This window comes from Lissotriton vulgaris, chromosome 10 (assembly GCF_964263255.1).
Source record: "Lissotriton vulgaris chromosome 10, aLisVul1.2, whole genome shotgun sequence".
NCBI lineage: Eukaryota > Metazoa > Chordata > Amphibia > Caudata > Salamandridae > Lissotriton > Lissotriton vulgaris.
The window spans coordinates 135362098-135378737 of NC_141698.1; the positions used below are offsets into that span (position 1 = coordinate 135362098).

The window sequence follows — 16640 nt, forward strand, 5'->3', positions numbered from 1 at the left end:
AAATAAGAGATAAAATAAGTAAATATTATCAAAGAAAGGAGTGCCTTCCTTCCATTAAATTCAAAAGCGCAAGTAAAGCATCAGGCACGGGAAGCTGGGTACTTGTGGAGCAGTGGTACACGTGTAGAAGAGTTTCAAGTGAAGCACGGAGTCAAGAGAAGCACTGCACATGTGGGGACATACCTAGGGCAATATTATAGGTAAATCAGGGGCATGGAAGCAGAGTAAGCATTAGGGATGGATGCCGGCTGCGAAAGATCACACATGAAGCAAGCGGACACTGAAAGCTAAGGTTCACCAGCAGCAGGTGCGCATAAGAAGCACGCAATGACGGCCGAAGCTTACCCTTGAAGTCAGAGAATCATATCCGACCAGGACCAGGGGAAAAGCATGACAGCTTCGAAGGCACGTCCACCACATCAAGTCAGGAAAGCCCTTGGGTCTGGTATGCATTTCCTACTTGTATTCCTTCTTGGCCAGCACATTTTGCAGATGACGTTGGCATGCCTTTCACATCCTAAATTCGACTACGGACTAGTAAAAGTAATCATACAGAAAAAATGTGCCATGCCCAGTGACACACAGGTGTATATTTACGTAAAGTTTATTAGACTTTTTATTAACAACCATTATGCAAGAATGCAAAGCGTTGCAGAGAACATATGTCCCAAAATGTCCCACAACATGCGGGACACCTACATTTGGAGACAGCAGACTATACATTCAGAAACTTGCAGTTTCGTGTTGTCTTTTTTTCCCATTAGCATCAATAAGGCAACCTCATATTGTCCGAAAAGTCAGGACAGGCTTAAGTTGTCACTAGTCTATTTGACAGCTATGCTTACGAAAAAGTAAAAGTTTGCTCTAGTTGTCTTCAGAAAACAAATAAACTGCTGACAACCAATTCAAATATATGCAAATGTAAAAAAAAAGAGGTTTCTATTCATATATTTCAGCGCTCTCACTTCCCGATCCTTTCATGTTGACATCGATAACACTCTAGCTGTCTCCCCTTACCCCCATGCGCACTTAATAGAGCTGCACCGAGAAGATTTTCTTGAAATAATAAATTCCTCCAAGATGAAGTGTGTGCGGGTGTACATAACGGCCACACACCACCTAACCCGGACCCAACCACAATTAGTTGGTGCTGTTCCAGAAAGTAAGTCTGCAATTCTGTGCTTTCTATCAATCAACGGACACGACCCAGCCTGCGTAAAGCTCATCCCAAACATATCTGCTGATTAATATACATATCGAGGGATTCCACGGGAGGTCCGTAATCCCCGCTGTCGGTAATTAGCCCCCCCCTTTTCCATTTCCAGTAGTAAACGTGTAAGAGAAAGGCAGCTGTTTACTGCCGCGCTGAATGCCCAACTTAACTAATGAGAGAGCTCAGCCAAAACAGAGCGACGGAGATGTGACTGACAAGCACCCCTTCTCTGCTCATTGCGTTGGCGTCATGTAGGAATGAGACAGCGCAGCAGCAGCCCTCATCAACCTGCCATTGCGGGCAACCCAGGGGTGAGGACATGATTTCTGGAAAATGGGACAGAAGGCTTGACACAGACTGTGCATACATTATTTCTCCAATAACACGATTTTAAAAGTATTCTCCTGAAGCGCGCTGTGCTACTAGAAGTACAAGCAATAACGCATTGACGAAAACAGCCGAAAGCGAAAGCACAGCACTTTCTGTGTAAATGGTAACTTGACCCACAAGGAATGTAGCTACCACCCTGAACACCGCTGCTCGCTCCCGCAAGCAAAATGCTGTGGGAGTTAACATTTGCCAAAAAAGCTGGGACATGCGCCCGCCTTTAGCCATTTGCAGGCTACAATAACAAATGACACAGGCAACAGCCAAACCAATGCGTGCGGGGAATCAGACCCACACACAGAAGTTTAAAGTGCTTACAAGAAGCCTCGCAGAGCAGCACATGCGCGCTAGCTCAGGCTTGACCTAAAACGTATAGATTTTACTGACTATACAATTACAATACATTTTGCAGACATTTCAGAAGGTTGCTCTTCTACAGCTGCAAAGACATGCTAGTGCTAGTCCGAGAAAGACCGCACACTAGGTATAAGAAGTAGAAGCAAGTCAGAGAAACAGAGGTCTGTACTTTGTGCTCCATCTCAGATATCTCCCCATTAATCCTGTACCCAAAGAAAGCTTGTGCTTTTAGGTTTGATGTGTATGGCGCTTGTGCAATTTCATGCTTATTATCAGGTGCTTTGTGTCAGCTTCCCTCAGGCATTGTCTGTTTTTTACTCCGGAACCTTCAGTCATTGGGTTGAGACACTGTCAATCACATTTTGGATCAGCCTGCAGACATAGTTTAGTCTCACTCTTTTTATTTTGGCTGTTTTTGTGCATTATTCCGCCTCCGTCGTAGTGCATGAGGGACTATTTTATATCTGAAGCCAGTTAGTGAATGACCCTATAGCATTTGGAAACGGAAACTAACATAAACATCAGAATAAATATAGATGCTGCGAAATCAGGCATTGGCAAAGCCAATAGATCTTGGTTTACTGTACTAATGCATGCAGCGTTAGCACATTAGGGCAATATGCAAGCAAAGGTGCAAGCAGGTGCTGACAGAGAGGGCTGTAGATGTTAAGTAGCCCCTGATGAATTTCAATGTTAGTACTTGAGTGGAAATTGAAGAATATACTGAAACATCATTAGGTGAGAGACATATGTTTGAATGTTCCTCACCCATTACTGTATCCGCCCTATTCTTATGTGAAGAGTTCAGATACCTACAGGAGTCTTGCACGCGCCTTGCATAATTATGTAACAAATGTTGTGCTTCCCAATACTGTATCCCTCTTACCCAAAATTGTAAAGTTCTCTGATACCAGTAAGGGTCACAATCACGCTATACAAAACTTTATAAATAAATGAAAAAAATAAAAATAAAATGAATACTTCACTGGGCTGAGCCGAAACCTGATGGTCCTAGCGTCAAGCAAATGGCTGAAAGAGGTTGGTTGAAGAAAGCCAATGGTTGAAAGAGGTTGATCCAAAGCCCGCTGTATGTATATTGTTAGCACTAGGTCGTTTGAAAACTCGGTTGTCAAAACTCAACCGCAAAAAAGGATACCTCATTTTTTGAAGCCTCCTTTTTCAGATATTTTTGTCTGCACTTAAATACAAAAGTTTTGATGACTATGCAGCTCATGCATGCCTGATCCACATGCCATGCAAATGTCAAACCTGTTGACTTTGCCAATATCCTGAGCCAGGAGACATATAGCTAATCAATGTCCCTATGCCACAATGAACACTAGAGTGCAGTGCAGAATACCACCCTTTTGATTCAAATCAATAAAATTTAAAATAATTCTGCTATCCCAAGAGAATTGTGATTTTGCTGTTTTTTGGGAAGTGGTTGTTTATCAAAATGCATGTTTCCTGTCTGTATTCTGCAGCATCCCTTTGAAGGATCAAAGGAGAATCATACAGCACAGTATGCTGATGGGCATTTCCCAGAGGATAAACCAGAATATTGCATGAATGAGAAAACCATTTTTACACACACCCACTTATGCACGAAAATACAGAAAATGCAGAACTCGATCTGAAAAGAGTAGAATCCACTTTTAACTGGTGCATTTCCATTTACCAAAACACATGGAGTCACTCAGTTTGTTGCGAAATAACCCTTCACAAGATGAAGAAAACACGCTTGTTTTCTTATATAACCCTCACCCACCAGGGTTGCCCCTTGAAGCTCCCTGTGTTTTGGTTACTTATCGGTAGAAGGACGAGCCTCTCTGTCCCTCTATCTTTCCCTCTTTTTTTGAAACCATTTCAATTTACAGCATCCTGTTGCCTTTGGTGGATTAAATTGGCGTTCTGGATTGCAGTCCAAAGCACTCAAGTCTACATGGCAGATGGAGGTCAGGATGGCTATGGAAAATGACAATCGGAGAGCTGAAGGCAGTAGAGAGAGAGAGAGATAGCAGGAATGGAGGGAGAAAGGCCAGGCATTGTCCTCTCTAGGTGGGCCAGGTGGGGCTCTGCCTCAGCTCCATTTGCCTTGACCCCTCTTGGGTCCCACGAACAGAGATGTTGAAAGCGTTGGGAGGTGACAAAGCAATAAATCAGACACTATAAATACAGATAAATACTCAGGTGCGGGAAGCAGTAAAAAAAGGAAAAAAATAAAATTATATTAACATAATGTTATCATCATTTTATTTTGTCCTCCTGCTGCTGCAGCTTTGCGTCAGGGGGCGGGGCGGGGCTGCAGGGCATGGGAGGAGTGGTAGAACCCTCCTAAGTGTGCAATGACTGTTTGGTCTGCCCTCTGTGGCTGCCCAAAACAGTCATGCGCACTTTCCCTGTTCTCCATGCAGGCCGCATTACAGCCTCCTTGGACAACATGCCCAGGCTCCCAGTCCCTGGCTTAGCACCGTACCATAGCGCTCAGACCAATCACCACTCTCCATTTCAGCTTTGTGATTGGTCATGGGGACCTGGGTGCTTACCAATCACAATGCTGCAATGCAGCGTTGTGATTGGTCAGGGGAACCTGGCTGTGTTTCTTGGAGTCGAGGAGAGCAGGAGCGGAGACGCAGGACTCAGCGGCAAGTTAACACGAATTTTGTATGAAAATACGTTGCTTTATATAATGTAATCACTTTATTTTAAATCCAGTGCATGGTGTCCCAAGTGATTGTGAAACCTATATTTCAAGGTAGTGATTTTTTGTGAAATAAAAACAAGGTTTCATCAAAGATGTACAAGAGGGACCATGGTCACCATGCACTGGATTTGAAATAATGTGATTACATTATATAAAACAATGTATTTCCGTACACAATTTGTGTTATATGCCTCCTCTCTTTCAGACATATCTTTTCCTTTGATTAATGTGATTGTGCTAATATATACTAAGTATTATTTGTTGATTGTCCACAGAAACCGCCGCTGTCTGTAAAACTGTAAAGTACCCTGGTTCCATGTGAGTAGGGTGTCCCTTGTTTTTTTATACACGCCTTGTAAAAGAGAAGCATGCTGTCACAACTGATGAAGTTACGCAATGTCTCAAGTGGGTTGACCCACAGCGCCCGTAGACCCTCACGGGTGATTAGCCGCACTTCACTAATCCTGTTTGATTGATGTCCCATGCTGTATGCCATGGAGGGTGAAATAGAAATATGAAGGACACAACAACAGCCAAAAGGACAAAGAAGGATGGTTGAAAACCCTTGGCAGTGAGCAAGTATATACATTTATGAAAATCAAAAGGTCTTGGCTAACACCAGTCCTAAAAATTAAAAGGTTTCTCAAGAATGTAAACCTTGTTAAACTATACACCATCTACACTTTTCAAAACGTTGTTTACCAACAATTAAAGGTTTTGACTTGCATCAAAGCTTAAGAATACTACTTTGTTAATGTTGTGCTGTCTGTCTTCCAAAATAAAGTTGTTTATGCAAACCATATAGAATGTTTTGCTCCGTAAACAAACATAATTGTAACAGTAAATATTGGCTTAACAAGAGGTATTTGGGGCCTTGTTAAGAGTTTTGCAGACGGAATAATCGTCAAAATATGTACGACATCCCGTCCATCATATTCCAAATTTCATACGCTAAAACGCACATGTAACACAGTGAACAGGACATCTGACATCTCTCAGATTTGTGATGGATCATCTCTTCGGCCATCTTGTAAATGAGGCCTTTTTTACATCAGATCTCTTCAGGCAGGCAGAATCAGATTTCAAATCTGGAATTTAAAGTTACAATCAATAGATCTGTATAAAGAACATGCAGGTAGAGTTTTACCTATAAATACAGATGGAAACAACTTTTTTTCCCAATCTTTGGTTTTTAAAATGGAAAAAAAGCAGAAAGTTGGTTTTATACCTGATATGCTTCCAGTGCTGCTAATAGTAACTACCAGGACATAAACTGAGCAGGCTGAAAGCACAAGGAGTTTAAAATATATACAAGAGAAAAAATTCCCCAATGAATCTTATATAGCTGTAGATGTACAGGTGTCGTTGGCAATAATGCAAATGTTCTCAGGGGAGTGTTACTTTCTATATATGTTTGCTTAAGGCACTGTAACAGCGTAGCTATTAATTAATATTTACACAACATGCATACTATATTTTACACTGAGATAATAATATGTACCTTTAAAATGCTGGCAAAAACACCAAAGAAACAGAGAAAATTAATTGAATTTTCAGCACTGTAAATGTGTGCTTTATTAGATAGAAACAGAAGGATTAATCAAACAATAATAATAATAACAAGATAATATGAAAACTAATGAGAAGTTTACAATTGTTATTGATTTCATTTGCAGAGTGTTATCACAACCTCAACATTGGTGCAAATCAATGATGATAAGGGTTGCATGCTTGACACTTTCAGTTTATAAAGAATATATATTAATGAAAACGATTTTCTTTTAATGATTTTCAGAATTAGTTTATATGTTGCTACTTTTTGAAATTCGTATGAGTAGGCCGTATTCAGGATTGTTTATTTTTAATATATTAACTGCTGACAAAACGATTATTATTTCTTAATATGAAATGTATGATTTACTCTCTTATGTTGTAAGTAATTATTAATGAGTCGATTCACTAAAAGAAGAGGATTCTAATGCATTGAAATTTTCTTCCTTAGACTGCATAATTTCATGACCTTGAGAAATGAACTTTGACATGTCTCTTTCAAATTTTACTTCAACTGTTCCTGCCTAATGTAACAATTTGACTATGAATGAAGCCTTATTCCTTATGTGCGTGAATTGGTGGGAACCAATCCTTGAACTGTATCCATGAAGGAGCTACAAATACATTTTTCTTTTTGTAACTAACCTGTGAGGATGGCAAAGACTGTAGTTTCTCATAACTAGCGTGGGAAACATTGCTGGAGTAGCAAATGATACTTGACAAACAGAAGATGACAGCACAATGGACAGACCACTGTGCTTCGTTTGCTGATGTCACAACTGCATCATCTATACTGTAAAGACGAGCTCCCCAAAGCAGGAGCAGAGATGCAGATTTAAGCATTTTTTTTACTTTTCGGCCTTTTTTACTCGACAACTTAGAAGCTTTTGCAGCTGCTGCTGTAATTGCTGATCGATTTGAACTCCTTTCTTTGCCAACAACCTAAACTCAATTCTTTGATGTTTACTTCCAATAAACTTGCTTGGTGAACGCTTTTGGATTGATTTTGTGAGATACCAAATCTGATCATTCCCAATTTTGTTCTTTCCCCATGTTCATGAACATTTCCCTAGAGGAGTTTAACTTGATCCCTTGCCCCCTTTTCTGAATTAGGTTTTTCCTCCTTTTTTAAACCACCATCCTGCCTTCATTAGTAGTGGGAATCTGAAATGCTTGAACTAGCTTCTTAGAAAACTTTTGATGAATGTGTAGTTTAATACTACGCGCTATAAAAAGTCTAACTGAGCTACTTAAAATGTTGCTTGTTTGCATTGACTTTGGATAATAATATAATAACTGGATTTTCTAAATTGCCTGAGTCTGTCATTACGTCTTGATGTTCGTTTTTTGAACCGTGCTATTAGTTGGATTCTAAATGCATAATAGAATTAGTCATAGATTGTTTCCAGAATATCTCAAATCCTGTTGCTTTTATTTTGCTTAGCAACAGCAGAGCTACTGGTTTGTATAACTTTGGTCAGACTAAACTTCTTCAGGAGGTTGGGTCTTCCAATTCCAATACTTTATTTTTACAGTATGGTTCTGAGAGTAGTTTATTTGAATCTCATTTCGAACATGTGAGTTGACCACTAATTAATGGTCCTCATTGGATGGATAACTGTGTTTTGGACATCTTGAAGTCTCACTCCTCACTATGACCTAAAAAGATTAATCAGGGAACCAATGCCTCAGTGGGTATAGAATAAAATCTGTGTTCAGTAGAAACAGCTGACAGTATAGTTTTATGGGCGCAGTGCGGTTGCTGAAGAAGAGCAAAAAAAGTTTCTGCTGCAACAAAACCAAAAGCCTACAAGCATCCAAGTGTGAATGCACATTTTCCAGTTTAATAAATGCAGGACCTTACAGATTGCAAGCTCATTTTTATATAAAACAAAATAAATGTGAATGAATACAAATAAGATGAACAAAAAATAAAGTTGGACATATACAGACAAAAAGTCAACAAAATTCCATAAAACCGAAACTTGAAATGTATTTCATCAAAAGTCAGTGGATGTGTAGAGGGATTTCCAGATTAGCTGCAAAACGTGACCTGATTAGTCACTAGGAATTTTTATTTCAGGAACCCAATCAAACCTTTGTATTTCAAATTGCCATTATCTCTTTGTTCTTCTCACATGTGTTGTTACCAACAATTGCTTCCAGGAATGTGTTGCCTAAGGCTCTGCGTTCAGATAAGACGTAATCATGTACTTTATCACAAAAGTGATCTCATTGCAGACTCATGGTTTAGCCGCTCCCTTGATTTGCTTTAATCTGTGCCTCCAGGGCATGGTTTTTTATCTTTTGTGCTGGCAAATACATGCATCCAGATATTACAATCTGGAGGAAGAGCCTCACAGTTCTTAGTGAGTTTACGACAGAAGATTGCATCAGTGTTTAATGTACTGAGTCATGCACCACCTGCACTACTCGATTCCACGTACCTTACACATGAAACCTGTACCTTTGACCTCCTAGTGTCAAGAAAACAGGCAAGGGGCAGAAAAAAATCAATGGAAACGCTTGGAATTAAAAACATTTTGATTTGCAGTGCCAACCAATGGGGCCTTATTGGATTCATGGACCGCATTCTAAGAAAACCAAGGGATTTAGAAATTACAATGCAAGTCAGTTGTTGTTTCAGAAGTGTGACTAGTCATCCTTGCTATTGTTTACCGGTAGTAAGGCACTCTCTTTCACATGCAATTGCTGGGACTAGGGTGAGAGGTAGTGGGGCCCAGTGGAACCGAACCACAAAGATAGGAGGCGTAGAAGGATGCACATTCTTGAGCTCTAAAAATAGTTCACAACCTCATTCCTGACTAGCCGCTCTCTTCAAAGCAGCCACTGACACTACCCCAAGCTGGCAACTGACATACATCCCTTGACTTACAGGAACTACTTATAAAAGGAAATGGTGGCCACTAATCTCGCACAAACTTCCTTAGTCACCCCCACCGGGAAACTTTGAAGCAGCTTCATGACCTGCTTCTGCAAAAGGAATGACTCCTTCCGGGCAAAGGCTGCTACAGCATCACCTGCTCGCCTCTTCATTAGTGTCTCCATCATTAAGGCAGCTGCACAAAACACTGCTGTATGTTTACACCTGTCCAACAGAGGGATTTCAGAAAGATCTCAGCTGGCTCCAGAAATAAGATCCCAGCTTCGTACTGCCCTATGCATAAAAAAACCATCTTCTTAGGCATCGCTACGCTCCCCCCCCTTATCACAAACCTAATCAGTGCAACTCTCTCTGCCCAAGAAAACGCTCAAAGTCTAAAGCACACCCTCTACACAAATCAACGGATGATCCTGATAAGCAGTCAAAAACTACAGAAGAATTTGAGTCCCAGGTTGTAATTCGCGACTCGCCTTACTTGTACTCCCACTTATAGCCCAATAGCCTGTTAAGTGATTTCTAGACAGGATTTGGGCCTCGTGTGCTGGTGGGGAGGAGGTGGTCCTATACCATTCTGTTAAAAATAAGGGAAGGTCAACTCAACATCCTGGACAGGATACAGCACATTGTCTAATTTTTTCCAGCCTTCAGGCAGTGTTCAACAACATGGACCAAAGGCTGTTGCTTGGCAACCTAGCACCATAAGTAGACATTGGATGAGCAGTAACAACCTTGTTCACTTCTCTCCTTCCAAACCTTACCCACTAGGACAAATGGACAATGTTGATTCTTTCTCTCCAGAGCCTCCAATATCCCTCACAAAGTGCATCCATGTTCAACTCACTTGTGGATCATCTTCATCTTCATCTCCAGAAGAGTCTTGCTCCTGTTTATCCTTGATACAAACAAGATCGTCTATGCAGAGGACACTCAACACACACCTCAATATAGAGAGAGGTTCTGGGAAACTCCAGAGTGTGCTAATCTGTTTGACACAGTTCCAACACTAAATGCAGCTGAACTGACTCTGCATGAACAGTGCAAAAATAGAAATCTGATGCATAGGCCAATGAAACCCCTCCCATCCCAGTTTGCCTGGCCAGTCCCACAGGACCTGCCCCCAAAGGCAGCGTATAAAGTGCAGAACTCAGACAAGGTGCTCAAATATTATGTTGCATTTACACCCCAAGAAGCCACTGCAGCGAAAATGTCTTCAATCAAGTGTCTGTCCTCTCCTACACTTCTTACAGAAATCCACACTAGTCCCTGCAGTGCTTACAATCCAACTGGACCACTACAACAGCATCTCAATAGCACTTCCTAAAGACAGGTGGCATAAGGTGCAAGGAATCTATAAAGCTGCTGCCCAAGGCTTACTCAGGTTGAGATGCCAACCCCACATCACGCTGACCCTGACTCCTGTCAAGTGACAGATGCCACTTTAAGACCTTCTCTCTTCTCCACGAAGCTCTCGAGGCCTCATTCAAGGTAATCTCTCAAAAGCATTACACCACTATTGGTCCTCCATACACACGTACGGTCAGCATACCTAAGCCAATGTCCATCCCCATGACCAGATATAAGAACTTTATTGCAGTTACCCTCATGTACAAGTCTCCGCACTATAGAACCTAAATTCCGGGCAGGTACTCAAAGCACACCTTTTCAGCCTTACTCTTGCAAGTAATATTTCTGATTATTCCAATTTTGAATATTTAAATCCTGGCATTGAAGTTGAGAGTAAGGATTTATTTTTAATTGCAATATGACTGGAGTCCTCAGCAGGGTAGTGTGGCTCAGCTACATTAGCCTTTTAGGGAAGCTGTCAACTCTAAAATCCCCAGATTTCAAGACAGGCCAATTAATGTCTCACTAAAATAAATGTATACATCCATCTGTCAAACTTCTTCATAGAACTGTTTAACCCATTGGCTGCTGCCGTCGGCCATTGGCCGACGAGACCGCGCCCGTTTTTTAAAACGGCCGCACTGCCGCAAAAAAGCGGAAGCAGCCAACGGGTTAATGGTGATTTTGGCATCCGCTTCAGGAGATTCAAGTTAAACAACGCAAAATTCCTGAATCTTGGCCCAAATCTCTGTCTCAATTTGCGGATTTCATATTCAGTGATGTCTATAAAACAAGATAGCATCTGAAATTCAACTTTCAAAAGCAAGTGTTAATTAGTTGTTGTCTCTGAAAGATCTTCAAACTTTCTGACTAGAGCTTTGTTTAGAATGTAAACCGTAAATTCATCTAATCATTAAATATTTGGTGGAAGGTCCAAAATGTCAACTCTGTTTGCTGTGTAAAATGAAACATATAATTCAACAATCAGATCAAGGTTCAGTGCATTTGGCTATCTACCGCATGACAACAAACACAACAACATATTCAATCACTCTGCTAAAAAAATGCCTAGGTGAACCCAGAAGGTTTCTCAAGCTACTGACTCTTTTTGAATTTCCTCGCAGAGGCAACAATCCAAGAAGAAAAGGGTCCGACCATGTACATTGATAGAACAAGACAACCATCAATCATCATCCAGATGAGCCAAAGAAACACAGAGTCCGCACCAATAGACATCCAACAGGCACTACTAAGAACAGACGATAAATAACAGCCAACCCTAATTGTACAAGATGTACTGGTTTCCTAAAACAGCAATTATTGTAGCATCCTACTTCAGCATCCACTAGAGTACCAATTAGAATCCCAAGAAATAACCTCAGAACCAATCAATGCCCCATCCTTTTCCTGTGGCTATTTAATGCATACACACATTAGCTGCCTACAATAATCCAGAACAACATTAAACTTTTTAAAATGTATTTAAATGGTATGCACATGATCTACACTTTGCAAAGTGACCTGAGCAGAAAGCAAAGATCACTACCTGACTGTACCAACTACACAGAAGGATGTAGCAAAGGCCTCTGAGTCTAATGGCTCCAAAACGGAAATGCTTCAATGTTGCACAGTTTGCCCAGATCAAATAAGCGTTTCCAATATTGTTTACCCCAGAGGCAGGAACTTGGGGGATACTTTGCCCTCTTCCTTCACTCGGAAGGTGAATGCTTTAGCAAAGTGTGCACAGTTTGCCAACAAAGGGGCTTATTTACAAGCCCACTGCACTGCCGGTGCATCACTTTTATTGACGCACCGGCAGTGCAATGGGCTTCCCCATATTTACAAATCCTTGTAAAGTTACCCTGCATGGCTTTTCATGGCCTTGTAAATAGGTTTCCCTTTTATGCATAACTCTGCGTGAAAGAGGCGTTCCATGGGTGTTGCTGTGGGTGGTTCCACTCAACATCCATGGAACTTGATGCATTCCCAAATTTACAACATTTTGTAAACCTGTGAATGCGTCAGAATCCTATGCCTCCCCAGGGGGGGGCGTAAGGAGGCACAAAGAAGAGAAATACTTTTATTTCAACTCGTTTTTTCCACTTTCTAGGTGTGTGGCATTCTGCAGCATGCATAGAAAGAGGAAAATGCTTTTAATAATTGTTTTTGTACAGGAATGTGTCCCTTGGTGCACGAAAACAATCATCCCACCAGCGCAGGCTCCCTTGCAAAATCACGCAAGGGTGTCTCGCTGGCACTTCGGCTGCTGTGTGTGCGCTGGTGAAGGAAAGAAGAACAGGAATGCGCCGTATTGTGTCAATACGGCGCATTCCTGCCTATTTATTGTGACGCACGAAGGTGCAGCAGGAAGGCTTGCTGCACTGCCGTGAGTCACAATATTTTAAATGAGGCCCAGAGTGTTTGGATTTTGCCTTGCTATTTCTTCTGAGCAGTACACATGTAGGAGTTTCCAAAAAGTACCTGAAACAACTGACACTAGCCCAAAAACGAGTAGCAAGATTATTCCTTGGCCTAAATCAACAGATCGCATATCACTGGTGATGCAGTCCATCCATTGACTGCTAAGGATAGCGCTTGAAGTGCCACGAATGACCCAGAAAGCATATTGGCTATGAAATCAGGTCTGCTGTCCACCCTACATTGCTCAGGCAGAGTAGGGGCCTCTTTTATCTAGCAAGACTCAATCTGGCCCATGCTTGGTCTGGAAAACCAAGACTGCTTGTAATCCTGAAGCACACATCTTCCCTCGTGTTCTCAGTGCTGCGGGAGACTAGTAATACCATGGTTTTACAACCCGCTGGTCGGATAGATACAGGGAGTTCCTTAGGGACTTTCAGATATCCGAGTCTGTCCTTTTATTAGCTGTGGAGCAGCTGCAGCTAATGGTTGGTGAAATGATATCTGTTACAGTTGAACATGAGTGGTCATACCCATGTAGGGCAGTGGGATGCCATTAAATGTAGGTGGCTGTATGCACTATGGAAACCTTCTTGCTACCTCATAGACACACATGCCATTACAATTAGCTACTGGGCACTCCATTGGAGACTTTTTTTTAATGGGAAATGCTGCGGTTGACAATGTGGCGTCAAGACAAATATAAATTCACAATTTCATTTTGTGGCTAGGAATGAAAAGGTGCATCTTGCAACACAAGATTTACAAATCTTTGAGAAGCAATAGACATTGCTTCTGGCAGAGCTCAGAAGGCAAGAAGTCTATTGGGCATGAGATGGTTTTGAAATAAAAGAAGCAAAGACCCTTGATGGAGCGCATATTCTACAAGCCATAGCCTACCAACAGATCTCCCAACCAACTGTCCAAATGGTACTTATATACTTTTAGAATCACATATGCAGGGCATACCTCTAAACCTGTTCATTTTCTAAGGAAGGTTTGAAAGTGTAGTATGATGCATACCAGTCATGAAGCTTTACCTGGGAGTGATCTATTGAAGTTATTGGATGGCTTTTACTGGTTGGGATGGAGAAGATTATTCCCTTGAGGGCAAGACCCTTCATTTGAAGGTAGGTTGAGAATTCTGTCATGGTAAGTTCTATGTCACAACATATCATTCCTATGTGACGATCTCCTCTGAGATAACCAGCAGCTGGACAAATGGGCCAGGGTACTCCAAGATCAAGGCATGCTGCTGCAGGATGGTGAGACATGGTTGCACCTGGTGGGGGTGAGGTGTTTAGATGTAAGCCCATATTAGCTTATGATTTACTATATGACTTTCGATGTTCCTTATTCATCTCTTGCATTTACCGTCTGTGTGCCCCATGTGCAAAGTCCCAGGTGTGTGTCCTCTCCCTGAAATGTTCTTTGACCATGTTTCTTGCCTGTTCCACTTTCCCACAAAATGGCAAGAGGTGTTTTTCAAGGCCTCTGACCTCTAAAAAGTCATTTCATGTAAGGCAAAGTGGGAAGCCCTCTCATGTTTTTAGGATTTTTAACTAAAACTGACAGCCTGATCATGATGGCCAGCAAATGTTACTGAATCCTTGCACACGATAATTCTGAAACTAATGCGGTCGATATTACCAGTAAATCCCGGGTAGGGCAAACTTCCCTAGTCTCCATAGGATAGGCGAGTATTGGGAAAGACAAATGATTTGTTAGTAGAAGAGTGCCAATATTTTGACATAAATTGGCAATTGAGTGATACAAAGAGTGTTCTGTCTGGTGTTGCAATACATATTTGCCCAGCCTTACAAATTGCGCGGAGGGAATTAAAGGTGTAATTTCTTTGTATTCTGGGTTGCAGTCACACATTGCCGTAGGCATCAAAGCTGGCGAAGCCGCTGAAGTCATTATTTCCCATGAAAAACAAGAAATTATTAAATGTTTACACACAACAAGGACATACAAGCAGGTTCAATGCAGCTGGGATGAATAGGGGCATTCCACCAGTGTGAACTTCAAGAGTCTGTGTAAGGTGATATGAAATCATGTTGGGGACGATTCACGAAGGTACTTACGTGTAGTAAAGTTACAAGTGCAGAGTCTCCACACGCATGGCAGAATCTTGGCCCTTGTGGCGGAATCGCCACGCTGCACGATTTCTGCAGTGCTCCAGGCGGATATCCTGCCCGAGTGTGGAGTCTCAGCACTCATAACTTTACTACACATAAGTAACTTTGTGAATCGGGCCCTTAGAGCCAACAAATGGCATTCTTACCCAAACATGGAGTTATCAGACTGAATGAACACATTTTGCCGTATGTGCTTATAGCTTTCGCTGTATGACACGTGTGGGCCACAAAATGCTCTTCACCTGGTTATGCGTGTTTCACAAGTGAAAACATCTTTGCTTCTGGTGATATCCATTAGGCTGCCACATAGCCACAGCCTTCAGCTTGCGGAAATCACTGATGACTTAAAGATGTTTCACCAGGCGCATAGGCTCACACATGCCCGGTGTCTCCTCAGACATGACTGATCTTTGAAGCGAGCGCCAGCATTGTCAGCTACAGAACTGATGTTCAATAGGGTCTTGGTGGCCACAAGGCAGCAAGAGTGCAGCCTAGTGCACATGATCTGTGGTCTACACTGTAGAACCGCTCTGCCACGCATTGCTTGTCTTGCTCGAAACGTACATGATTACCTACTAATGCACCCACTTCAGACCTTGAGACTGATTGGTGGGATAGATGGCCCTGTGTGATGCTATTGGTCATATGAAAGGATGCAGAGTCAAGACATGTGAAGTGATATCATGGGAATAGACAATTAGTGGTATGAGTGAGGTCACCTTCCAAAATCCCCACCATGACAAGAAGCATATTTGGTATATCATTATATACCTCCAACCAGTGCTTCATTTATATATACATACATGCATACATACATACATACATACATACATACATACATAAATAAATAAGTGCAGAGGAGTGGGCCACTGGCACTGTCCAATGCTGGTGTCGCTAATTCCGAAGACTGCCTGGTCTTCATTCTACTTCAAGTCTCTTTGTTTCACCTCCCCAGACTTTCAGTCCCTTTGACTTCCTGCTTTCTCCTTACAACACTTTTCTTATCGTTCTTTCCCTAACTTCTTTCACCTTTCCTGCCTATCCCTTTTTTTCGCTGGCTTAAATGCTGATGATGAAAAATAGGTCCTGGTCCGCAAAAGTGAATGGTGGTGCCCCCCCACCTTCAACCACAGGTACAAAATAAACACTGCAGGCTGTGTGGTACACTTAGGACCATTACCTTCTGTCTGAATAGTATTTCTCCTATTATACGCCTCAAAAACACAGCCATGGTGAGCATGCCTGGCACAGACTCCATCCCGGAGTCGGCAGCAGGGTAGGTCAAGTGCAAGATGCGTGAGGCACGCAGGTCCCAACTGGTGTCCTTTTATTATTCCGCCGACTCCCCGTTGCAGGCACAGCTTGCTTGCAATCCAGGTTAATTCACCTGAGAATTGGGTATGTAGGAATAACTTACCTTCTAAGTGTAGATATGGTTTCACTCTATCCTGAGGAAGTGCCCAGATCTATATGACGCAGATGGCACGAAACATGTCGATCACTTGAGAGTAGGGCATGTATAACTAGACACATTTTGTCACTAGTTTTGCGCCCCTCTCATTCCTTTTAACTAGGCAGTTTACCTTCCCAATAAAATTGTTTGAGGACTACCTGACCTAT

General features: G+C 41.9%; 1 protein-coding gene across 1 annotated transcript in view; it reads right to left on the bottom strand.

The window, feature by feature from the left end:
- GRAP (GRB2 related adaptor protein) overlaps positions 1-16640 on the bottom strand; it is a 423512-nt gene that overhangs the window by 160416 nt on the left and 246456 nt on the right. The gene's annotated exons all lie outside the window — the stretch shown is intronic.